The 25,598-nt window shown below is 37.3% G+C and overlaps 1 long non-coding RNA gene across 1 annotated transcript; it reads left to right on the plus strand.

The window, feature by feature from the left end:
• The first annotated feature begins 1,165 nt into the window (after positions 1–1,165).
• On the plus strand, positions 1,166–12,203 carry LOC137225246 (uncharacterized). Its single transcript, XR_010943752.1, has 2 exons — positions 1,166–7,746; positions 8,438–12,203. It is a non-coding gene; the product is annotated as an uncharacterized lncRNA (long non-coding RNA).
• Positions 12,204–25,598: the final 13,395 nt, after the last annotated feature.

Below are 25,598 nucleotides of genomic sequence, written 5' to 3' on the forward strand. Positions count from 1 at the left end.
AGAAAGAACCTATTCCATGCCTTTCTCCTAAAGCCCAGTAGTTGCTGACAGTCCTTGGCTGGTGGATACATCACAGTCTCTGCCTCCATCATCACATGGTGTCCTCCCTGTGTGTCTTCACATTGTCTTTCTTTTACGCATGTCTGTCTCTTTGTCTCTTCTCTTCTCATAAAGACACCGATCACATTGTATTAAGGGCCTACCCTACTTCAGAATGGCCTTATCTTAATTAATTACATCTGGAATGATCCTATTTCCAAATAAGGTCACATTCTGAGGCTCCAGGAAGACATGAATTCTTGGGAGCCACCATTCAATCCAGTATGGTGGGATGATCAACCACATTATTCAACCTTTTGATTACAGAATTAGCCAGTCAGACTCCTTGGGGATTTTATATATGAAAACTGGTAGAGAGGATTTCTCTCGTTCTTCTTGGATCACCACAGAGAGACGATGTAAGCCTGAAACCTTTTTCAACAGTGTTTTTAAGAGGCTAATATAAAGAGAAAAACAGAACTGAAAGATGTGAGGAAGGGAGAGTACGGGGATGGGGAGGGGAAAGAAAGATCTGGAATTCCAGATACTCAGAGCAGAAAAAATAAATCCTTTTATTTGTTTATCTATGAGGATGTTTCTGCTACTGAAAATTGTTGTTTATTTGTCTATTTTAATGGAGAGGATTTTCCATAGAGCCAAGCACACTCTATTATATGGCAATTTTGAATCTTAGAGAGAAGGCAAGTGAGAGAGGGAGAAATGTGTGTGAGTTGAAAAATATATTCAATGTACCTATTGTTTATATAATACAAACTTTATAAAGTTAAGATTGACAGTTTTAATCATGGTGGCTATTTCCAGTTTTTTATTCTTCAAACAGCCTAAATGTGTACCAATGATGGAATAATTAAATAAATTAATGTGATTTATATTCTGAATATTATGCTGCAATCAAAATTGTGGGGCAGGGCTTCCCTCATGGCGCAGTGGTTGAGAGTCCGCCTGCTGATGCAGGGGACACGGGTTCGTGCCCCAGTCCGGGAAGATCCCACATGCCATGGAGCGGCTGGACCCGTGAGCCATGGCCGCTGAGCCTGCGCGCCCGGAGCCTATGCTCCGCAACGGGAGAGGCCACAACAGTGAGAGGCCCGCGTACCGCAAAAAAAAAAAAAAAAAAAAAAAAATTGTGGGGCAGATCTCTATGTACTTATATGGAAAGGGCTCTATCATTATGTTAAAAAATAAGTCATGGAACAAGATGTATATTTTGCTCTCATTTATGAGAACTGTGCATGCATGCACTTGCACACCTACAAATGCACACTTGAAAATGTATACTGGAAAGATAGTTATAAAACTGTTAATACTTACAGCTGGGAAATGTGGGGATGGAGAATTGGGGGCAAAGATAAAAGAGGATTTCTAATTTTATCATTCTATGTATTTATTCTCTCTTCATATTTCTACATATATTCATTTAATACTTCCTTTATTAAAATCAAACAGGTCATTGACACAAAAGGAAATACTCTTCTTATATAGGTTGTGTTTTCCTTCACTTCCATATGCTCCTATAGTTGTAGAAACGTTGCCCTTTCAAAAGCATATATGGGTGTCACACGCATAAGTACCTTTAAGGAACAAGAAGGTATCAGCAGTGAATAAAGAGTGCTGAGCTGAGACTCTTTGAAGTGGACAGGACTCCTGAAGTGGACAGGAGAGCGTGTTCTCTATCTAAAGTGGGTAAGTGTTCCTTAGCTGCAGGCTGTTGCTGACATGGCGCCACTGTGACCGAGCATTGTGAATCTTTATACGTATTTCTTGATGCACATTTGCCAGTCTGTAGGATAAATTCCTAGAAGTTGTACTGCTGGGTCAAAATAAATGCACATTTTGGAATCAGATTGATAACAGCTAAACAGAAGTCAATCGTTATTACTGTTTTAACATTACTAAATGCTAAAGGCTTTCCTCTGATATCTGGGTAAAGTGTAGATCTGGTTAGATCTTGGTGAGGGCTCCCTAAATATGATGTGGCATTTTTATGTAATAAGACAATTGGCTTTGGTTATGTTCTCCCTAAGTGCAAATATAAACTGTTTAGTGTCAAAAAATAAAGAAGAATGGCACCCGCTGCTCCCTTCATGTCCCCCGCACACATCAAAGGGAGTAGAGCTGTCTGTGAAAAGTAGATCAGACATCTTTCACTTATGATGAAGACAACAGTAGAGAAGACAAAGCGGATCTTCATAGCAACAAATCAGATGCCTCGAGGAGAGCCAAGTGGAACAGAAACGGCCCTGTGCCAAAAATCTGAAGAGGCAGGAAGTGCCTTGGGATGTGCTCCAGCTGCAGCGGAAATGTGAGGAGCCTCAAATGGTTAAAAGCAAATAGTCTGCCAAGAAGAGACTTGTGTATTGCAGGATGTGTCGCTACAAAGAATTTCTCCAGCTCTTTGTTGTTAAGTTATTTAATACTGTGCATATCAATTTTCTTTTTACTGAATTTTACTGCATGAGATGGGGGAAAGGCTGTGGTAGACAGATATTGATTTCACCTGTTCTGCTGATGCTGCATCATCTCGTCTTGCCTGTAACATCCCCATGAAAACACCATTGAAGGGTCAATGAGCTGTAAAATGATTACTTTTATCCTCCAAAATAATATTTCACTAATGACTATAGTTAGAAATTCATACAGTATTTCAAGGACATAGATTTATTATGAGACATGATCTTTGCACTTAGGCAAGGCCTATACTTTTATTAAAGACAAATTTCATCCAAAGGGCAAATATAAACAGAGATTAATGGATTCGTCAGTTTAAAATTTATACACTGAGGAAAGGGGCAAATAACATTACTCCCACTGAAGAGTCTATATTCGATAAAGTGAGTATCGGTATATTGTGACCTTAACTGAAAATGATCAGTGGTGAAATCTAGAATAGTCATAACAATAGCTTTTATTTGTGAAGTATCTGCAATTCAAAAAGCACTTTCACAAACCCTTACTTGCAGTTTATGCCGATTAGCAACCTTGTGAGTTTTCCAAAATAGGTGTTAAATTTGATTCATCAATGTTACCTCAAGTCCCTTTGTAAAAAGGTCAGAGTATAAAATTCAATAAGCAATTCTGAGATTAGAAAACTGAGAGGTTAAGTATATTACCCAAGGTCATACGAGTTCGTAATAGAGCAAGGCTTAAACTTCTGCAGAGCTCAAGGGCAGAACTACTGACGTCCTACTTGCTTTTATCTTCTGTCTTCAGAGAGTGTGTTCTTTATTGTGAGCGTTTTCTCCTGCTCACTCTGTCAATAATGGGTATCATGAGTTCAGAGCCACTTTTTACAATAAGAAATGTTTCCTCATACAGAACTACTTACTATACTCAGCGTCATTTGCCATTAGCTGTGCTGTTTGGCTCCATTGAAGGAAAATTATTTTCAAGTTGAAAAGGTAAAATATATATGAAAAGGTACAATAGAGCCCAAATACAGGTGAAGAGAGAAAATAAAAGAATAGCTATTGGCTTTTAATGAGCTGATACCTGTTAAGGCCAGGGAAATTTGGTGTGGTGAAAAGAGCATAGGTTGTTTATCCAGCTTGGGTTTGAAATCTGGCTTTTCCATTTCTTGCTGTGTGAAATATGATCAAGATAGTTCTTAGCTACTTTGAGCCTCAGTATCTTCAATGATAAAGTGGGAGTGGTAATAGCTATGTCATGGGATATTTCTTAAGACCTAAAATAATGCATGTAAAGTGATTGTACTTCATGGGTATTTCATATATTATAGCTATATAACTAATATAGTATGATATCAACTTGCTGAATTGACTTAGATACCATGTGATTTGCAGAATACATTCTAATTAATAAATGATTTATCAGAACTTTGGGGGAAATAAGTGAGTATTAAGGCTTAGTATTCACTAAAATCAAATCTTAATGTATTAATCTCACTTCCTTTATAAAGGGTGATACTAGATCAGGGATCAGCTATCTAAAGCCTACAGGCCAAACCTGGCCTGCAGCCCGTTGTTGTATGCCCTGAGAACCAAGGTTTTTACATTTTTAAATGGTTGAAAGAAAATCGAAAAAGTATATTTCATACCCTGTGAAAATTATATGAAATTCAAATTTCAATGTCCATATATAAAAGTTAATTAAAATAGGGTTACATTTATTTATTTGCATTATGTCTAAGGTAGCTTTCCCATCCGGTGACAGGGTTGACTAGTTGCAATAGAGATCACATGACCTGCAAAGCCTAAAATATTTACTATCAGGCTCTTCACAGAAAATGTCTAGACCCCTGCACCAGAATATTAGGTCAGAGAAATACCCCAGACACAGTATAACTGTACTTCAGAAAATGTTTAACAAAGCTACCTGAGAAAGGCAGCTAATAACACTTAATAAATAAACATAAGTACTTTCCCTCTATATTCTGGACATATCCCTGGGAGGTAGCTGCCTGTTATCATTATATTTCCCATGTTCCTTTCTTCTTGGTGTGGCCATGTGACAAGTTTTTGCCAATGAAATGTGACTGAAAATAACATGTACCCTTTCCAGGAGAGAGTTTTTAGGAAGCAGGAGTTCTTTCTCTTATGCATTTTACCCAGCTCACCCTAGGGGATGGCAGAGCCACAAAATATAAGGAGCCTGGGTCCCTTGATTGGATGTGGAATGGAGTCACCCGCCTACCAGAAATACCGGTTTTAGATTTTTTTGAGTAAGAAAAAAGAAGTTCTCTTGTATTATCACTGAAATTTGGGGAGTTTGTTTTATTAGTGTTTCTCTAACTCACTCTTAAGGTGTCCTTTTGAAGAAGATAAAGCAGTGTTGTATGAATAACATACTTAAATGGATTTAGAGATGAACAACTGGGCTCAAACAGGATTAATCAATTGAGGCCATCATGGGTGGAAGAGGCATAGTACCACAGAGGTCTTCTGTCCTTGATCTCATCCTAGTAATTAGTTTTATGAGACAAAACTAGCAATTTTAAATGTTTTAAGGCTGCCTTTAGAAGAGTTCTTTTGGATTTTTTTTTTTTTTTTTTTCCTGAAAAGTTCCAGTGGATAGGGTGATTGGGACAAATAATAGTGAGACAGATTTTAGCTCAGCATAAAGAAGAATTAAAAATAAAATAGAGATAGCTGCCCAAACAGTTACCTTGCAATGTACTGTGCTCTCTACAAAGTGTTGAAGTAACTGATAAAGAGTCATCACTAAATCTGGCAAAGAAAATTCTGTAATAATATAGGAATTTAATTACTCTATAAGATTAATAATTACTCTAATTCCTCCTAACTTTCAATTCTTTAATTTCATCATTAAATGTTTTCTTGTTTTAATCATGCACTTACCATTTAGTTTCAAGAAATTTAAAGTCAAGAAGATGAAAATGCAATTCGGCCACTTCGGTTTTCCATAAATTGACTATATGCACAGGTTTTAAATATACAATTTAAGGACTCTTGATTGTTATTCATTTTGTCGTTCAGTAGATAAAGTACCCTTAGGAATAGGAAGATAAGTAGGAAGATTGATGTATTTGTTAGGATGTATCCATCTGCAAGTAAGATAATATCAACTAACAGGGGCTTCAATAATATAAATATTTAATCATTTCACATAAAGGAAGTTTATACCTATCTGAGACCATGTGAACTAAGAGATCAAAGTCACCATACTATGCATTAAGATATATTAGTAATTAGGTAATAAAACATATTAACATCATGTACCTTCTGATACACTGAGAAGGGCTCATCACTTCTTTGTTTTTCTGGCCCAAAATGTATAGTCTAATCATATGAAAACATCAGATAAACCCAAATTGTGGGACATTCTACAAGTTAACTAGTAGTCTTCCAAAGTGTGAAGGTTATAAAAAACAAGGCAAGACTGAGAAGTTGCCACAGACTGAAAGAAGCTAAGAGACATAATAACTAAATTCAGTGTGACAACTTGCAATGGATCCTGAAACAGAAAAAACGAACAATTGCAGAAAAACTGGAAAAACCCAGATAAAAGCTACAGTATAGTTAATAGTATTATACCAATATTAATTCTTAGTTTGGGTAACTTTATTATGGGTATTCAAGATGTTTACATGGGGGGAGCTGGGTGAAAGATATATGGGAACTCTTTGCTATTTTTGTAACTTTTCTCTAAGTCTAAAATTATTTCAAAAGAAAAAATTGCTGGAGTTGGTAGTTCCAGATGCAGTGTGGTAACTCAAGAACATCATCGGGTACTTAAGGTTTGTTTCTACTTTTCTATCTGTGATCTTCTGTGTTCCCTTCTTTTCTCTAGGCTTATCTGAATGCTAGATATTCTCCCCTGCACCTCAGGTCAACATAGTTCCTTCCTGTTCTGTTCCTGGGCAAGATGCCTTCTATGGATGATACCAACTGGACTTCCCTGCCCTCTGGCTTCTGGTTGACTAATGCCAGCAGCTGATCTAAGTACAAGAAGACTGGGAGGTCAGAGTTTTTATTCCCCTGGGTCTTTCCATTTTAGGCTAAGGTTTGTAAGACCTGAGTTCCTCCACCTGTGTTCCTGATGACAGCTCCCGTAGGGCACCTCTCCCCTAAGGCTATAGTTACAACCTTCTACATGTTCTGATAAACACTCCCTCCCCTTGCATCTTCAAGCCCACTAATGATAATGGCTACCCTCCCCTTCTCTTTCACATACATATATAGTGTGACCTCCACAATAGCCAGAGAGATCTTTGCAAATGTAACAGATCATGAACTCTCCCACTAAGAACTCTCCCAGTTCAGTCAGAGGAAAAACCCTGGTGTCCACAATGGCCTATACTGTCCTATGAGATCTTCCTTCCACTTCTTTCCTCTCCTAACTTCTCTCTTCCTTAGGCACTGTCAGCCACACTGGATTCCCTGCTGCTGCTGAAACATACCAAGTGTGCTCTCCTCTCAGGGTCTTTGTTTTTCTTTCCTCTATCTGGAACTTTCTTCCACCAGATACCTTCCTGAGATGTTTCCTCACTTCCTTCCTTCCTCACTTCCTTCCTAGTATCCTTCAGCTCAAATGCCAGCCTTCCTTAATCACCCTAAATAAAACAAAATAAAATTCCTTCCTTATACCATCAGCACTCCTTATTCCATTTTTTTCTTTATTCTTTTTCCATAGAACTTACTACTTAGGAATATATGTGTTTTTCTCTACATATACTGCATATGCCTATATACATGTGTATATATACACACATACATCCTGTTTCTCTCATTAGAATATGTCCTCTTTAATGCCATAGATTTTATTCAGTATTATATCCCCAGTGCCTAGAATGGTGCCTGGTACATAGGAGGTATTCCATAAGTGTTTCTGAAATAAATGAATGTATGAATATGAATTGAATGTAAATCTGGACAAATCCTTTTTAAAGGTTATTTTCAGGCTTCCCTGGTGGTTCAGTGGTTAAGAATCCGCCTACCAATTCAGGGGACATGGGTTAGAGCCCTGCTCCCAGAAGATCCCACATGCCGCCGAGCAAGTGAGCTCGTGTGCCACAACTACTGAGCCTGCACTCTAGTCTGTGAGCCACAACTGCTGAGCCCGTGTGCCACAACTACTGAGGCCCGTGCACCCTGGAGCCCGTGCTCCGCAACAAAAGCCACCACAACGAGAGAGCTCTGGACTGCAACAAAGAGTAGCCACAACTAGAGAAAGCCCGCGCGCAGCAACGGAGACCCAACATGGCCAAAAGTAAGTAAATAAAATAAATAAATTTATTTTTAAAATAAATAAAAAATAAAGGTTATTTTCCTCCTGGGATTTGGGGAGGTGTCTTCATGTGAAGGAAGCAGAGAGAATTTGAACAAAATGACTTCACTGCCCACTGAAGAAGCTCTCCAGAAAAAGTAAAGGCACTGCTTACCGAGTATTTTCTCAGCATTCCTCTCACAGAGCCAACCTGAATGGAGACTTCCATAGGCAGTCAGAGACAGTTTTATGGATACAGTAAATAAATTTGTATTGCTAAGTAAGCCAAACTGTAAGCAGGAATGCTTCATGATACTCTTCTAGATACACCAGGAGTGAAATTTCCCCATACTTCATGTCAACCACAGGACTTCACACTTGACTGAGAACCTATTAAAACAATTATCAGGTCATTAACAAGGGCCTTTACGACTAGTTTTGAAACCATATTAGTGAGAAAAATTTGCTTTGATGGGTGTATTAGCCCAGAGGGTGGCCTGGATTGGGACAATTTCTAGCTTTAAGGCCCTGTTCTGTGGCTTCTTATCTCTATTCCTCTGATTCCTGAGGACACTCACACAGGTAAGTAGGACTGTTTCAAATTTCATTAAAACCCCATACAGTTTTGCCTGAACAAGTGGAAGACTGTGCTAGAATGCCTTGGGTTCTGAGTATCCACATTCTGACCATTCAGGGAGGCCACGGGAATAGGAGGAACTGAAAGAAGTACAGTCCCTTTCTTGTACTCTAGAAGATCCAAGGACAAGATTCAACTGGAATTCCTGCCCCATCCTTTAAAAACTTTTTATGGCAATTACCACCACCTGAATCTTGGGCACAGTTTTCAGGTTGGTGCAATTTACCTTTCCTTAACTAACTTCGTTCTGCTTACTTCTCTCACAGCTCGGGGCTTTCTCTTCTCTCACCTCCAATACCCCAATGTTCATTCTCCATATGGTCTGTGGCTGTCCTAAAGCTCCACAGAGACAGCGCACACTCCCCTGTCCTCCCACGATGCCACACAGTGCTTCTAAATCTCCCCTGGAGGCAAAACTTCTATCCCTTGTCTTCTAACTTGGTATAGAGGACATACATTCATATTCTGGTCATAATCATTTATACAGACTGTAAGTTATTAATAAACCTAACCAATGAAATAAGTATTTGTGCTTTTAAGAGAAGCCTAGGGACTTCCCTAGCAGTCCAGTGGTTAAGACCCCATGCTTCCACTGCAGGGGATACAGGTTGGATTCCTGGTGGAGAACTAAGATCCTGCCTGCTGCCCTGCTGGAATGGCAAAAAAAAAAAAAAAAAGAAAGAAAAAAAAAGAGAAGCCTAACACAAATGAGTTAAATGTTGTGTAACTTGTTAGCTCTGAGGAAAAGAGTACTGTTTTTTATTTCACTGAGGAAGAAATTAACACAATAATACAGAGACTGGTTAGGAAGGTCTTGATTCTCTCTAAATTTATGACTAAATGAAAATCTTAGCAAAACCATTATTACCAGATGTGCTTCTCCCTGCCTCCCCTCCCCACAAGGTGGGATTTTTTATAAATAGGCCTAACATGTAGAGATACAGAGATGAATGTGCATGCCAAAGGGGTTGACTATGATGTAGCTGAGATCTGACAGCTAGACCAGGTGGCCATTCTAAGTGGGTGTTCTAACCCTTTACCACTTTCCACAGGACATTCTGTGACAACTTTATTACTCATCTGAGACACTGAGGCGGAGTATCTTCTTACTCATTTATGGAAACATTAAACACTTAGCCAATGTGATTTCTAAACAAAGAGATTTTTAAGCAGAGGGTGCATAGATATTACATATTTTCTCTTATTGCAGACACCAAGCCTATCTCAGAAAAGAGAAAGCAATTACATAGAACTTCACTTAATAAGCAATAGTCGAAGTCTGTTGCTGATATGGAGACTCAGGCCCCATTTGGGCATTCTTCATCGTCTCTTACAAAATAAGTAACAAGTATATGTTTGATTAGGAAAGTCTCCCTCTTTTTTTCACATCAGTTTTACTGCTAACCCATCCCCTCCCACAGAAAATAATTGAGTAGAAAGCAGATCTTGATATTCTACTCATAGAGCCTGGCTGTAATCAATTGCAACTCTTATGGGAAGTAATATTGCTGTCGTGTTTTGTTCCATTTCTTTTTTAGACTACCTAAGAGATGTATGTCAATACTTTGAAAAATACTGTTTATTTAAGACTGTTTAAAATCTTAATACCGTTCAAAGCAAATTATTAATGATAGCAAAACAACCATTGAACTCTTAACTTTGATAATTGTTTACAGTAACCAAACAATGAAATTCTATTATTTTCTGTTAAGAATGTTGCAAAGTTTGAGAATCTAATTTTTTTCCCCAGATATAGACACAAGGTGATGTGCTAAGTTCCTTCTAGTACATATTTTTCTTTGTTGTCTTTCAAAAAATATAATTATTTAACAGATTAATTTTTTTCTCATGTGATAAAATAGGCTGTGTTAATTATCTGGTGCTGTGTAAAAAATTAGCTCATAATTTAATGACTTAAAACAAGAATAAACATTTCTTCTCTCATAGTTTTTGTGGGTCAGGAATTTGGGAGCAGCTTAGATAGGTGATTCTGTTTGGGGTTCTCTCTTACTAAAGCTGCAATCAAAGTGTTGGCTTGGACTGTAGTCATCTGAATGCTTAACTGGGCAATGGGCAAGGAAGACTTCAATCCAAGATACCTGACTCTCATAGCTGGCAAGTCAGTGCTGGTTGTTTACAGGAAGACTTAATTCTTCCTGCATGGACCTGTCCATTGGATGCCTTGAGAAACCTCCTTATTGCCCTTACTCAGAACAAATGGCCCAAGAGAGAATAAGGCAGAAGTGACCCTGTATTTCATGACTTAAACTTGGAAGTCACACCCTTGCTCTGCCATAGTCTCTTGGTCACAAACTCTGACACAATGTGGGAAGGACTACACTAGGGAATGAATACTAGGAAGCAAAGAGCATTGGGAACTAACCTGGAGGCTGGTTGCCACATAGCAATAAACTGGAACAGTGGCTAGCACAGAGTAGACACCCAAAAAATATTATTTGATGATTTTTTTTTAATAAAGTGAGAAAATGAGAGGCAGAAATTGGAATGTCCAAAAGGACTGACAGTGCTTGAATAAGCACTAGCTTGTCTACCATGTTCTGTAAACAAAAAAGAAAATTTTATTCTAAATTACTCATATAGGACATATTTTTTCTTTGTAATAAATATTCTTAAAATGAACCGTTGTGAATGGAATAATAATTCAAATAAGTCTCTTAGGATGTTCAAATATTATAATTTTGTAGTTTCCTCATCTAAAAATGTTTGACAATATTTAAGCAGAGGATGGCTGAAATTAAAATAGTTTTTTAAATGGTTATCATAAATTCTTTTGAAAATTATCTACAAATTAGGTTCTATGTTGTTTTAATACCTTTCTATAAGGAGTACAGGGAAAATAATGTGCATAAAATTAACAATCCTGATTATTCCACTGTAGTATATATACATCTCCCTAATTTCATCTTTTTAAAATAAAAATGAATAATATTTTTAAAATCTTAAATGTGACTAAACCTTTTAAATCAAAGATATATGTCTTTCTTCACTTAATCACTCCCTTCCCAAAAGATCAATGGACTTCTCTACTAGAAAAGGGGAAATGATTTTTGAAACCAACTCTCTTCATTGTTTCCCCTTCAAGTCCTTTTATCCTTGGAATTAAGAAAGGTAAAAGTTCTTGTTAGAATTCATTGATTCAAATAAGACATTGGCTTGAAATTTTTGAAAATTTTCTGAGAAGTAAACAGTTCTCAAGACACTAAGAACTTGGGACTTCCCTGGTGGCACAGTGGTTAAGAATCTGCCTGCCAATGCAGGGCACATGGGTCCGAGCCCTGGTCCGGGACGATCCCACATGCCGCAGAGCAACAAGCCGGTGCGCCACAACTACTGAGCCTGCACTCTAGAGCCTGTGAGCCACAACTACTGAAGCCCGTGCACCTACAGCCCGTGCTCCACAACAAGAGAGGCCACCACAATGAGAAGCCCACACACCGCAACGAAGAGTAGACCTCACTTGCCACAAATAAAGACCTCACGCAGCAACAAAGACCCAACACAGCCAAAAATAAAAAAAATTAATTAATTTTTAAAAAAAAGACAATAAGAACCAACTTTCTTCTTTTGAAAATTAAGCATAATTACTTCACTTAGAGGATTATTTCACAATTCAGTAGATTCACTTCCAGGAAAATTGTCTTGGTGTTAAGCCTAGTTTGGTTTTCTTTTTCTTCTTTACATTAGACTTACTTACAGTAGCTCTCTTTTACTATGTGAGGCACCCTACAGGGAATGGGGATGCTTTGCAAATTAAACACTATTTGAAAATTCAACATGGAAATAAAGGCCTTTATACTGGAAATTATGTTTAGCCTCTGTTACTTTCCTTTCTGTCAATGGTGGTGGTCAATTTCAGCATATTCATATTGACTATGAATTTGGCGCTAAGAAGCCTCTAATATTGCAAGGGTTTTGTGAGAGTGTTTATATATATGGATTAGTAGTGTTGTACTGTTCTATTTCATGTTACACTGGGTAATTTTTTTCTGTTCTTCTCTGTGTTTTGTCAGCATTCTGAGATAGTCATCTAGTAACTAGACTCTTCTCTGCTCTTCTGATTCTTTTGATCTCTCTTCATAAATCATTCTCTCCAGCCCCGTAAGGCTCTTATTTCTCACCTGAACTCATTCCAGATTTGTTTGTTTCTTTTAAAATTGTTTTGTTTTAACTAAGTGGTGGCCAGCCTTGAATGTACTCTTTCAGAGCTTCATTGGAAAGGAAATGTGTATATTTTTGGCTGCTTGCCTGGTCAATAGAGACACAAATACATAAACATAGATATTGATCTACATATAGATAGATATAGATATCCAAAGGAGAAGCAGTATATAATATAGTAGAATGAGCAAAGGACTACAAACTAGGAAGCCTGATTCTAGGTCTAGCTGTTATACTGGCTTGCTATGTATAATTGAGGAAATCAGCTCATCACTCTCGTCTCCCTGTCTTCATTTATTCATCCCAAAAGCACACATTATGTATACACATCATGTATACACATCATGTATAAGATAAGCTAGGTCTCTGCCTTCTTGGAACTTAAATTCTAGTGAGGACTGACAATTATAAACAAGTCAGCAAAAATTTTAGAATCTGTAGATTTGAAAATTGATTTTAATGAATAAATATAGTAATTTGTTGGAAAATGACAGGGTTAAGAAAGGGGACTGTATTTAAATAGATGGGCAGGAAAACCCTCTCTGAGAAGGAATTATTTGGGCAAGAAGGACCCAGGTATGGGAAGAATCAGGGAAGAGCAGGAAAAACAGACAAAAATTTGTAATTTTAGGTGTTTTTATTGTTTCAGGTTATAATTTTATTTATATAACTACATCGCTAGCAAGGTCATAGTTTACAAAAAATTTTGTAGGCAAATTTTCTAATTTTCTTATCCCTACATCTCTGTGGGAAAGATATAGATGTTATCCACATCCTTAGGCCTAAAAATATGACCTAAAAAATTAAGAGAATATTCTGGAATTAAAAAATTGCTGCCCTTAACTCAAAATAATGATTTTGATAATGACATTTGTTAAGAAGTATTCAAATGTGTATAGAGTGTGATTTGGATAATAAAGCCTCAAGATTATTCTGGGTCCCAGTTCAGTCTGGAGGCTTAACCCCTTACCCCTAAACAAAGCCAAAACCTCAGAAGAACCACAGGATAAATCTTCCTTCATGTCTTTCCATAGAGAGATACCTGGTCTAATCAGATTTCTCAGACTCACCCTCCATGTTAAAGACCTCAGCGTAATTCTAAACACAATCCTAGGGAAACAAACTTGGGCAGTTTCTGCAAGAAAGTGAGCATAGACACTCTTAGCCATACTCCAGTTATCCTAGGGAACTGGTTCTGGTTCATCTGACTGCATTGTGTTTTAAAGGTGCCCAGTTTAGCAACACACCTTCTGGAAACTTGGTAAGATTGTTTCTTAGTTATATCTTCAAAATGAGGATATTGAACTAAATAAATTCTAAAATCTACTTGAGCTCAAAATTCTAAATTCTTAAATCCTTCCAGAACAGCACCTATAATGATAAAATATTAGAGGTGCAAAGGGTCTTGGAGACTATATGGCCCAGTATTTTTCAAATTATAATCCAAAGAAATCCCTCAGAAGTCACAGTAATTAGGGAAGTGAAAGATTAAAAAAAAAAGAAAACCTGCATTTCATACCTCCCAACTCATGGAATCCTCCCAATGATGAAACTCCTGATTTGGTCAGTTGTATACTGTATACTCTGCTTCCTTCCCTGAAGATATAAAGTTTTAATCAACATTGTGAAAATGACTATACTACCCAAAGCAATCTACAGATTCAATGCAATCCCTATCAAACTACCAATGGCATTTTTCACAGAACTAGAACAAAAAATTTCACAATGTATATGGAAACACAAAAGACCCTGAATAGTCAAAGCAATCTTGAGAAAGAAAAATGGAGCTGGAGGAATCAGGCTCCTGGACTTCAGACTATACTACAGTAATCAAGAGAGTATGGTACTGGTACAAAGACAGAAATATAGATCAATGGAACAGGATAGAAAGACCAGAGGTAAACACACACATGGTCACCTTATTTTTGATAAAGGAGGCAAGAATATACAATGGAGAAAAGACAGCCTCTGCGATAAGTGGTGCTGGGAAAATTGGACAGCTACATGTAAAAGAATGAAATTAGAACACTCCCTAGCACCATACACAAAAATAAACTCAAAATGGATTAAAGACCTAAATGTAATGCCAGACACTATCAAACTCTTAGAGGAAAACATAGGCAGAACACTCTATGACATAAATCACAGCAAGATCCTTTTTGACCCACCTCCTAGAGAAATAGAAATAAAAATAAACAAATGGGACCTAATGAAACTGAAAAGCTTTTGCACAGCAAAGGAAACCATAAACAAGACCAAAAGACAACCCTTAGAATGGGAGAAAATATTTGCAAATGAAGCAACTGACAAAGGATTAATCTCCAAAATTTACAAGCAGCTCATGTAGCTCAATATCAAAAAAACAAATAACCAAATCCAAAAATGGGCAGAAAATCTAAATAAACATTTCTCCAAAGAAGATATACAGATTGCCAACAAAGACATGAAAGGATGCTCAACATCACTAATCATTAGAGAAATGCAAATCAAAACTACAATGAGATATCATCTCACACCGGTCAGAATGGCTATCATCAAAAAATCTACAAACAATAAATGCTGGAGAGGTTGTGGAGAAAAGGAAGCCCTCTTGCACTGCTGGTGGTAATATGAATTGATACAGCCACTATGGAGAACAGTATGGAGGTTCCTTAAAAAGCTAAAAATAGAACTGCCTTACAACCCAGCAATCCCACTACTGGGCATATACCCTGAGAAAACCATAATTCAAAAAGAGTCATGTACCACAATGTTTATTGCAGCTTTATTTACAATAGCCAGGACGTGGAAGCAACCTAAGTGTCCGTTGACAGATGAATGGATAAAGAAGATGTGGCACGTATATACAATGGAATATTACTCAGCCATAAAAAAACGAAATTGCGTTATTTGTAGTGAGGTGGATGAACCTAGAGTCTGTCATACAGAGTGAAGTAAGAAAGAGAAAAACAAATACCATATGCTAACACATATATATGGAATCTAAAAAAAAAAGGTCCTGAAGAACCTAGGGGCAGGACAGGAATAAAGATGCAGATGTAGAGAATGGACTTGAGGACACGGGGAGGGAGAAGGGTAAGCTGGGGCGAAGTGAGAAAGTGGCATGGACATATATACAGTACCAAATGTAAAATAGCTAGCTAGTGGGAAGCAGCCACATAGCACAGGGAGATCAGCTCGGTGCTTTGTGACCACCTAGAGGGGTGGGATAGGGAGGGTGGGACAGAGACGCAAGAAGGAGGAGATATGGGGATATATGTATACATATAGCTTATTCACTTTGTTATAGAGCAGAAACTAACACAACAATGTAAAAAATTATACTCCAATAAAGATGTTAAAATAAATAAATAAATCAAACAAGTAATTTAGTCCAACACCTTACTCACAGATGAAGAAACTAAGTCCCAGAAATCTAAGTAGCTTGCCCAAGATGACACAGCTACTGGCTGGCAGAATATGAACAGTAGTTCAAAACTGATAACTTTATTTTTCTCAGAATTGTGTTTAAAGCAATTTTAACCTCACTGGGTTTAGTTTGCTAAACGTACAAGCTATTTTTCCTTCCCAGTATGTTATTTTCTAGTGCTGGAAAATCCTGAGAAGAAAAGGATGAGAAAGAGATCTGTATGTTTAAGAGTGTACTCTAGCTATTAAGAGATGAAGTAAAGGATTTGTTATTCTAAATTCTAAGAATTAATTTTAAAACTGCTTCTCAACTGTTCATTTCATTTTACTGTATAATGAACAAGTGGTTAACATATACTACCAGAGTGGTTCAGAGTTCAGATCTACTGCAAATCTGTACTCTAAAGAACAAATTGGGAAAACAAAATAAAACATAATATACAAAACACTACACTAAAGCCATAAAATACACACTACATTGATTATTCTTTTCCTTCCAGTTTAGGAGGCCTTGTGAAGATTGTACCTGACTTTCAGGATGAGAAATATTACACCCCAAAATTTTACCACTTGGTTAAGGATCAAGGGAAAAAGCAAAACTTAACTTTGATATTTTGTTTGTGAGTGGAAAAAATATATACTAGTTTTCTTCACAGAAAACTGTAATTTAACATTCAAAAAAGACAAACATTATTTCTACTTTACTTAGGAAGATTCTTAAACTTTGTTTCAAAATATTCACATACAAGCACACAGAGCAGGCTTTGAAATCTTCTGAAGCCTTGGGCAGATGAAACTAATATTTTATACAAATACCAGTTGCCTTCATTGTTCTTTTCTTCTTTGTAATTTTTTTCCCATTTTTAAGCAAATATTGGGACATCTGGAACACTAGTGTTTTTATTAGAATTCTGACAGTATACCAGAAAAAGCCTGAAAATTCATAAAATGTCTCTAGAAAATACATAAAATATGTCACTGGTTTAAGAACAGATTCTTTTGCCAGGCTGAAAACTTATTTTTTATGTTGAAAAAGTAATTATAAAATCATTTGAATTCACAAATTCACAGAAAATATTTTTAAACTATTTTTTTTTTTTTTGGTAAAGAATTTAGGTTTATGATACCCAATGCTGCCAAATAAGCTTTTGTTCTTGGGCTTAGCTTTGGCAGATTCCCTTGGTACTACTCATGTTCCCTAGACAACTAGATAATGAAAAAATGTATATTGAAGTTCATATGACACAGAAGAGGCTAGCCTGGGAAATGAACTTTTTCTCACTTGTTCAGCAGTTATTCCTCTGAGATGGAAGCATCTGGCCTAACTGATTAAAGCTGCCTCACCTGCCTGGAGGCCATTTATAATCCACTTTCTAATCTAAATCCAGGAATTTCCCTGCTGTGGATAATCATAGACTCTCTCATGTGAAGACTCAGTGTGCCTCTGCTTCAGAAGAGAGTGAACTCTGAGTTTTACAAAATCCCACTGTTTGCCTTAGAAATCTCAATAAGGGCCCTCCATGCTCCAGGCACTGTGACCGAGGATGGAACTGGGGCTATGCCTTGAGGCCTGACACTCTACAGAGTGTGCCGAACAAGCCATGTAAGAAAATACATTGCCATAAATCCAAATGAAGGTGTTCCTTAAAAGTCTCACGTATATCAGGCTGCTGTTCCTCTTACTTACAGTAAGTACATAAAAAGTTATGCTCCTCAGCTTGGTATCAGGTACTGGGCTGAAAGTGGATAAACTTGTCTTAAACAAACTGTTGAGAATGTGAGACCACAGGAGAAAATGGGCCTGCATTAGGGTCAGTCTGGCTACAGCAGGCACTTCCCAAGAATTCTTGGCAGTATCTGAGAATGAAGGGGGGAAAAAAAACCACACTTTCCAAGAAGCTATGAGTAATTTTCTTAACATTCTAAGCTGATGAATATTTAAAGAATAAAAAAATCTACCCTGGGGCAGACTAACAAATGAGAAGGACAAGGGCCTGACATTTCCTGGAAATCTTTTAAATTAAAAAGAAAACCATGAAAAACAAAACCAAAAAAGTTATCAGTCTCTCACTTATATGAAAATTGCCATCAGAATTTAATAGAAAATTTTAAGCACGAAGTTTTAGTTCAAATATTTGTTGAAAAGTATCCGTAAAGAGAGAAATTGCCCTGTTGTATCTGAATGCTAAACGTGACCTTTAAATTTTTTTTTTAATACAAAATTCTGCCTGAGTCATCAAAGTGTAGGAAGCAAATAAAAGACATTCTTCTTTCTTGAATTTTGAAATGCTTTTTTCTAGTTCCTGTGTAACTATAAGTGTTTGGATTAAAATCTCAGAATTGGCTTCAATTCTCTGTTAAAGGAGAACAGGAGGATTTTGGAGGGAAACAAAAAATCCCAACTTAAAGGAAAACGAACAAGTTCTGGGCATTCTGTCTCACGTGTCCTTATTATGTCAGTCCTAATCCGAGTTCATTGTATGAACTCATCAAATTCTCAACTTTTTCAGAAAATATCCTGAAAAGTGTTGATTTTAAGAAAAAAGAAAAAGTAAAATGAAAATACTCAAAATTCCTTAGAAGATCTACCATCTTAGCCAAGATCCTTACTGCTTTTAAAAATGTTTCCTATCTGACTTAATTTTTTATCACTCTCATTATGTAGGGGGTAAAGAAACATTCCTTTTTAGTGCTTCTCTACATGCTTTCATGGGAGTATTTACTACACATTAGGGCAATGCCTGCTGCGGTATCAGTGAATTGTGGTAGATAATGTATGTTAGAATAGAGACAAATAAACTCCCTTTTCTGCCTTGTGACTTATGAAGTTGAAAGAAATTAAAGCTGAAGACAGATAATAGTGAACTACCAAGTGAAAAGGTAAACAGATTAAAAAAGAAACCCAGCTGTAGAAATAAATAATATTGCAGTTCAGCGAATAGAGTGAAATAATCTTCCGTAAACTCTTCACCATCTTAGTAATAAGTTTTTGTGTAAATATATTTGTGCATTTTGCACTTTTTACATGCATATTTTCTAAAGTTGTAATCACAGTACGTGTGTATGTATGTGTGTGTGTATTTAAAGTATTTATTTTTCGTTTTATGCCATCAAATAAATGTGCCACAATGTACTTAACCAGTTCCCTATTTTTGGATATTTGGACTGTTTGCAAATTTTAATTTTGTGAAATAAAATTCTGCTGTGAACTTCTTGCTTATAAGGATGCTTATAAGTAGGATTATTGAGCCTGTGAATGTGATTATTTGAACATTTCTTAATACCTACTGCCAAAGTACTTTCCAAGAGCTGTGCTGCTCTGCTGATGATGATGTAAGAGAGTACTAATTTAGAGGTACTCAAAGCCTTTTTTTTTTTTTTTTTTAAACCTTACAGGTAATCAAGCAATACAATGGACGTGATTCTGTTACACTAGTTATTCACACTCAGGAATAAGTAAAAGACTGTGTTTTGAAACTCTCAGCCTGTCATTTTTCAGGCATCATGAGGAAACTTTTACTCATTCAGGCATTCATTTATACGTTCATCTACCAATTCAAAAGTCATTTAATGAGACCTTCTGTAATAAGCTATGATGCTAGATATGAAAATAGAGTATTGAATATACAGTAGAGATATAGAGAGATATAGAATTTGAGATATAGGAGATCAAATTCTTAGGGCAGGTTCCAGTGTGGGAGACAGAAATTAAGTTACTATGCTATTAATTATTTCAATATAATTGTTATATAAGCAATTACGCTAACTACTAAGACATACTGAAAAAATAAAACAAGATACCCTTAAATTGGTGTGGTTGGACGGTGCAGTTTCCCTGAGGAAGTTATCTTTAAAATTAACTCTAAAGAGTGAGGAGGAATTTGTCATGTTACAGGCGAATAGGTGGAAGCAGAGGGTTAAACATGAGCCATTGCCTTAATGCAAGAAGAACCCAGAGATTCAAACAATCAAAAATTGATCCCCAAGGGTGAAGCACTAGTGAGAAAGCAGGAGATTTTTCAGGATATGAGGGCTGCAAGGTAAACTAGGAAGAAGTCACTCAGGGCTTTAGAACTACAATAAGGATTGTTAGGTTTATACCAAATCCAATAGAACTGTCATCTAAGAGCCAGGAGGAGACATAGACTTTAAAGTGGCAGACTAATAAGATTAGATTTATCTTTTTAAAAAAGCTTTCTAATGACCATCTGGAGAAGAGACTGGAAGCAGAAAAAAAAAAAAAAAGAAAAGGTGACGTTATACCATTTAAGAGATTCTTAAAGAAAATCAGCATAAGAAATGTTAACTTGGGTTAGGGAAGCAGCATCAGCTATAGAGAAAAAATTGACAGATTCAAGGTCTATATTGGAAGATTCTTAACAGGCCTTGGTGATTGGGTAAATATGGAGAAGAGGTCACAAAGCCAACACCCAGGTGTCTGGCATGAGTAAGCAGTTAAATGCTGATGCCATTTCCTAGGTGGGAATCAAAGTAAAAATCCTGAGAATGTTGTTAGACCATTTAATTAGAGTAGATATGTTAATAGTTGAATACATGTATTAGAGACTCAGAAGAGGGGTCTGGATGGACAATGTAAATTTGTAATCATAAATGAAGCCACGGCAGTGGCTGGAGATCATCTGGGAGGAATCCTAGAGAGAGATGAGAAAGATGGTAATACAAAGTCCTGAAGAATTCAAATACTTATCCATCGCGTTTAAAAGGAAGATCCCCCAAAAGATACTGAGAAGAAGCCAAGAGACAATTTATTCACAAATTGGTCAAGACAGAACAAGTCTCAAATCTGCCTACCAGAAGGCAAGGGGGTTGGGCTACTTATGGGATAAGTAGAGTGGTCTTAGGAACTGGGAAAGGTGATTGGAGGCAAGGAAAACGGTGAGGTAATCGGTGTCCTGCACAGGTGCATCTCGGTTAGTGTTCCGCACATTCAAAATGGAGGCGAGTAGCGTGATCCGAGGTGGGAGTCTTCCGTTCCAACTCCGGTCCTCTGACAGAGACAGGCCATCCTGGGACACCTGAACAGGACCAGTTTTAGGGTCGGTGGTCCCAACCAGCCTTAGCCGCTCGCACTGGGCAGGAGCTGACTCCACGTTCTTGTAAAACAACTGAGCTTCGTGAAGCTGGAAGGTATGCCATTAAAGAGAGGAAAAAAGAATAACTAAAGCAAACTTAATCAATGACGTCAGTTTACATGCAAAGGGGTTTTAACAAGCTGTTCCTTTATCTGTTCCTAAGACAAACTTAAGAATTTTAATTGGTTACAAGCTTCTGTTAACTCTATGGGGCACAGTTTCATAAATAGTATTTTTAAGTATCTTCTTTATCATTTGCAAGATCAAGGAAATGTGACACCCATAAAGTTCGGTTGGTGAAGAAGGTAGAAGGGTTGGAATATTAGGCAATGCCAAGAGCTATTTATAAGATTTTCTCAGGTATCCTGCTACAAGACGAAGGCTTTGTATTCTCAGGCACGTTGAATACTAGTTACTTATTTGTAAAAATCTCAGGTTCAAAGTACATTCAAGTATTCATTTGTTTAAAATGTTAATCAGTTATTTAGATTAATTCCAGTTTAACATTTCAGGTACATCTTTGATCCAAATAGAATAGTCTGTTTTATTTCCAGGGCTCACCAAGAGACCAGACACTGCTGTTTTTCCCGTGAGTGTCCTTTTAGGATATGGATTGTAACGAGCAAGCCTGTGTTCTCACCTACAGAAATGCTCTTTAACGCAACTTTCCCTTTCCTGGGCTCCTTTTTGCCTGAACAAATTCCTTTCAGTAGCTTGTTTTCAAGGATTTTCTGGCTCAACTACTTCTGAGCAGCCAAGGTTTGTCTTTCAAGATACCCCAGCAGCCCTTCCATATTTATCAACTCCATCTGTTTTCTATTCCAGTTCCTCTAAGCTCCTTTTTACTTGTCAACCTTAATCACTCCCCAGCCACTGTCCCCGCCCTAATCTTAGTTTATCTGGGCTTCCCAAGAGACAACTGCCATGTTAAGTCATTTGGCAGGATTGTTCCCTCCTCTGTGAAATGGTCACAGCAGTATTTGTAAGCCTGTTTTACAATGGATAATTTTTTATTTTTTATGTGAAGTGAAAAATCCAAAATACATATCTAAATATAGCACTTTTCACCATAGTGGGCAACTGAATTTCCTAAGATCACAGCCAACACAAATTACAGATACCTTACTTGTACTTTGGCTTTTTGCTTTCTAATTACAGATTATGAAAGTAAAGAAATCATTTTTATATCTCATCAATCTCTTCTTAGAGGAAGTGACAGATGCAGAGTATATTCAGCATTGAAATGTAAATGTTAAGACATTATGTCACAGTTAAAACTATTTACCAGATGAGTAAAAATAACACATTTTTATGTGGTGAACCACTTAACTAGAACTGTATAATGCTACATTATTTGCTCTTTTTTCTCTTTTGAAAGAAGCCAAACATCTCTAGAACAAACATTTTCCTGTGTCGATTGGATTTAGAGTGCCAACAAAGTTTTGTTTCTTTTCTTTAAAGCATGTTTATTTTTAAACCTTTCAATCCACTATTGCAAACAGATGTGCTCTTTTTTCTTCACATGGAAGAAAATAAATAACCAAAGTTGCAATTCCCTTTCAATACTTAAAAAAAAAAAAAAGAAAAAGAAAGAAAGAAGGAAAAACAATAGGAGTTTTATTTCAGAATTCTGCTCTGTGCCAAACATCCAATCTGTAAAACATTTTACTCTGTTGGTTTGGGGATGGGAAAGACATCTGTGTGAGGCATCAATCTGTTCTTGTGAAACACAATTTCAGTTCACAGAGCTTTGATCTGCTGAGTGATAAACACAATTTTCTGAGGCTTTTTTTTTAAAAGGCAGAAATGTTGACAGCCTAAATTCTAACACCTTAAAAACTTTTACCCAAATAAAAACAATAATAATAGCTACTATTTATGGAACCTTACAATGTCCCAGATTCTGTGCAAACTAATACATGTATATTACCTCAGTTATTATTTACTTTTGAAGATTGATGCCAATATTATCTGCATTTTACAGATGAGAAAGTAGAGAAGCAAATGGTTCTACCTTTTGCACAAATCACTTGGTTTATTAGAGTTACAACCAAGTGTAAGATCCACTTCTGTCTCTTAGTCCAGGCATCTTTCTTCTAAAATGAGCTACTTCCCTCAGTTAAAGTACACACTGGAATAAAAGGATGAACCTAATGTGAATCAGATTCGATTGCAGCAATAAACTTTCTTTTAGGGTCAGCTGGGGAATCAGAGAAAGAGAAAGATTGGGTTCTGTCTACTGTATCTGCAGGGGTCCAGGCAGTACCTTATATACTTACCTAGAAAAGCTTTTTTATTGAACAGAAATGATGATAAAGCAGACATCTCCTTGGCTTCCATTCAGTACTCATTATATATAAAGAGAGGTCTTATCATCTGATTTCAAAAGCATTAAATGGTCTATAGTTCCAACAGTCCCCTTCTTCAGGTTTGGCTTAAAGCTGTGAAAGGTGGTTCTTTAATACTCAAGCAGTAAGTATTTTCTCACATTGAAACCAGTCCTCTCTCTTTAAGAGCTCTAAGCACTTTTACAGGCATTATCTCACTTATCTTCTCAACAACTTCATGTAGAGGAAATGAACTTCACCTTTTCTGGCCTCACTCAGTGTGAGTCAGTAGATTTGCATATTCACATTCCTACTTAATTGTCCACGCACCTTCCTAGAAACTAAAATAAGAATTCCAGAATCCCAGTTCTGGCTTCCCCATCAACCTTGGTCACCATGGGCAGCCTCTTAGCTGCCCTTGGCTGGAGTTCCCTCTGGTATACAATGAGGGTATCGGGCTACGTAAGCAGGAAGTTCCCTTCCAGCCCTACCGTTCTACAACTCTAAGCTATTGGAATGTTTGTGGTATTTGGTGGAAGAATTATCTTCAAATCTAAAGAAACTTTGGGCTCAATTTGCTTCTTCAGCTACTACAATTGCCTTTGTATTTCTCCAGTAGCCGGGCTATCACAGAGCAAGGTTCGCCAAGGGCATTGGCAGGACTGCAGCTTAGGTAGTAAAAAATGGAAAAGAGGAGAGGAAAAATAGGTGGAACGAAGCAAAGAGAGGAAAAGTTGTTACAGAGAGAAAGAAAAGAAAGAGTGTGAGGGGCTTCCCCGGTGGCGCAGTGGTTGGGAGTCCGCCTGCCGATGCAGGGGACACAGGTTCATGCCCCGGTCCGGGAGGATCCCACATGCCGCGGAGCGGCTGGGCCCGTGAGCCATGGCCGCTGAGCCTGCGCGTCCGGAGCCTGTGCTCCGCAACGGGAGAGGCCGCAACAGTGAGAGTTACGGCCTGCGTACCGCAAAAAAAAAAAAAAAAAAAAAGAGTGTGAGGAAGGGGGTGACAACAGGGAAAGGGAGGGAGGAAGAGATGAGAGATGGAGGAAGGCAGGAAAGACAGGAAGTTAGTAAGGCCGCTAAAACTCTTTTTTTTCCCCTACATTATAATAATGCCATTGTTACATTATAGAGGAGGTGGCATTGGTTTGCTAGAAAGAGATGGGTTTTGAAGTTAGACTACACTTGGGTTCAAGTTCTGACTCTTCCACTGACAAGCATTATGATGTCCCTGGGCAACTCTCTCAAACTTAGTTTATTTTTAATTATAAAACAAAGATAACAGCTCCCCTCCAAAGTTTCTGTAATTTATAGTATAAATTATATATAGCACAGAGTAAGTACACAGCGTATGTTAGTTATAAGAGATATATGGCAATCATCCTTCATCTACCAGCATCAGTATTAGTTGCACCTAATAAAGAACACGCAAAGCATGCTTTACATGTCTTAGAATACCACTAGTTCCTGTATCCCTGTCAGTCTCATATACCAGACATTCATCTCTGTTGCAACATGTATGAGTGTTAATGGCCATGGACCTTACATTTTGGGGACATCTCTCCCTGTTCACTGTATCACTCCCTACAAGCAGATAAAGTAATAAATGGAAGCAGCACAAAGACATCATGAAGATTCTGCTGGTTTTATCCTCTCTATTAGGACTTTCTTTGTCTCTGTACACATAAAACATTGAATGCTTTTTTAAGGCCATGATCTTCAGATAATTTGAAAACTCCATGGCCTGTGTGTATCTACTAACTTACTCACCTGTGCCCAAGTGATTCCCACTTTAATTAACCCCCATGACTGCTCTGTGTGTTCTAAAAGAAGATATGTGTTAGAAAAATAAGCATTTCCAGCCTAGATCTCTAGAGGCAGTGAGACCTATTGGAAGATAAATTGCACTGTAAGACTGCATTCTTAAACGAAGAATATAAATGACTGCTAAGAAGAATGATACACAGGCGTCCTGTTCAGAATTAATATGTACGATCTCTTCATGTACTGAATTGTTCCACTTGCAGTATTTCTTTTTCCTAGATTTCCTTATAACTCATTCAACTGGTAAAAAATAATTGAGCTAAATGGGGGACTGATCTTGTCGCTAGGGAAAAGAAAAGGATATGACAATACATGACCTTTGCTTTCAAGAAACCTGTGGTCCATTTACAGGCCTTCCACTGGTTTAATTCTTTCATCTAGTGTGTGA

Source organism: Pseudorca crassidens, chromosome 5, assembly GCF_039906515.1.
Source record: "Pseudorca crassidens isolate mPseCra1 chromosome 5, mPseCra1.hap1, whole genome shotgun sequence".
NCBI classification, from domain to species: Eukaryota; Metazoa; Chordata; class Mammalia; order Artiodactyla; family Delphinidae; genus Pseudorca; species Pseudorca crassidens.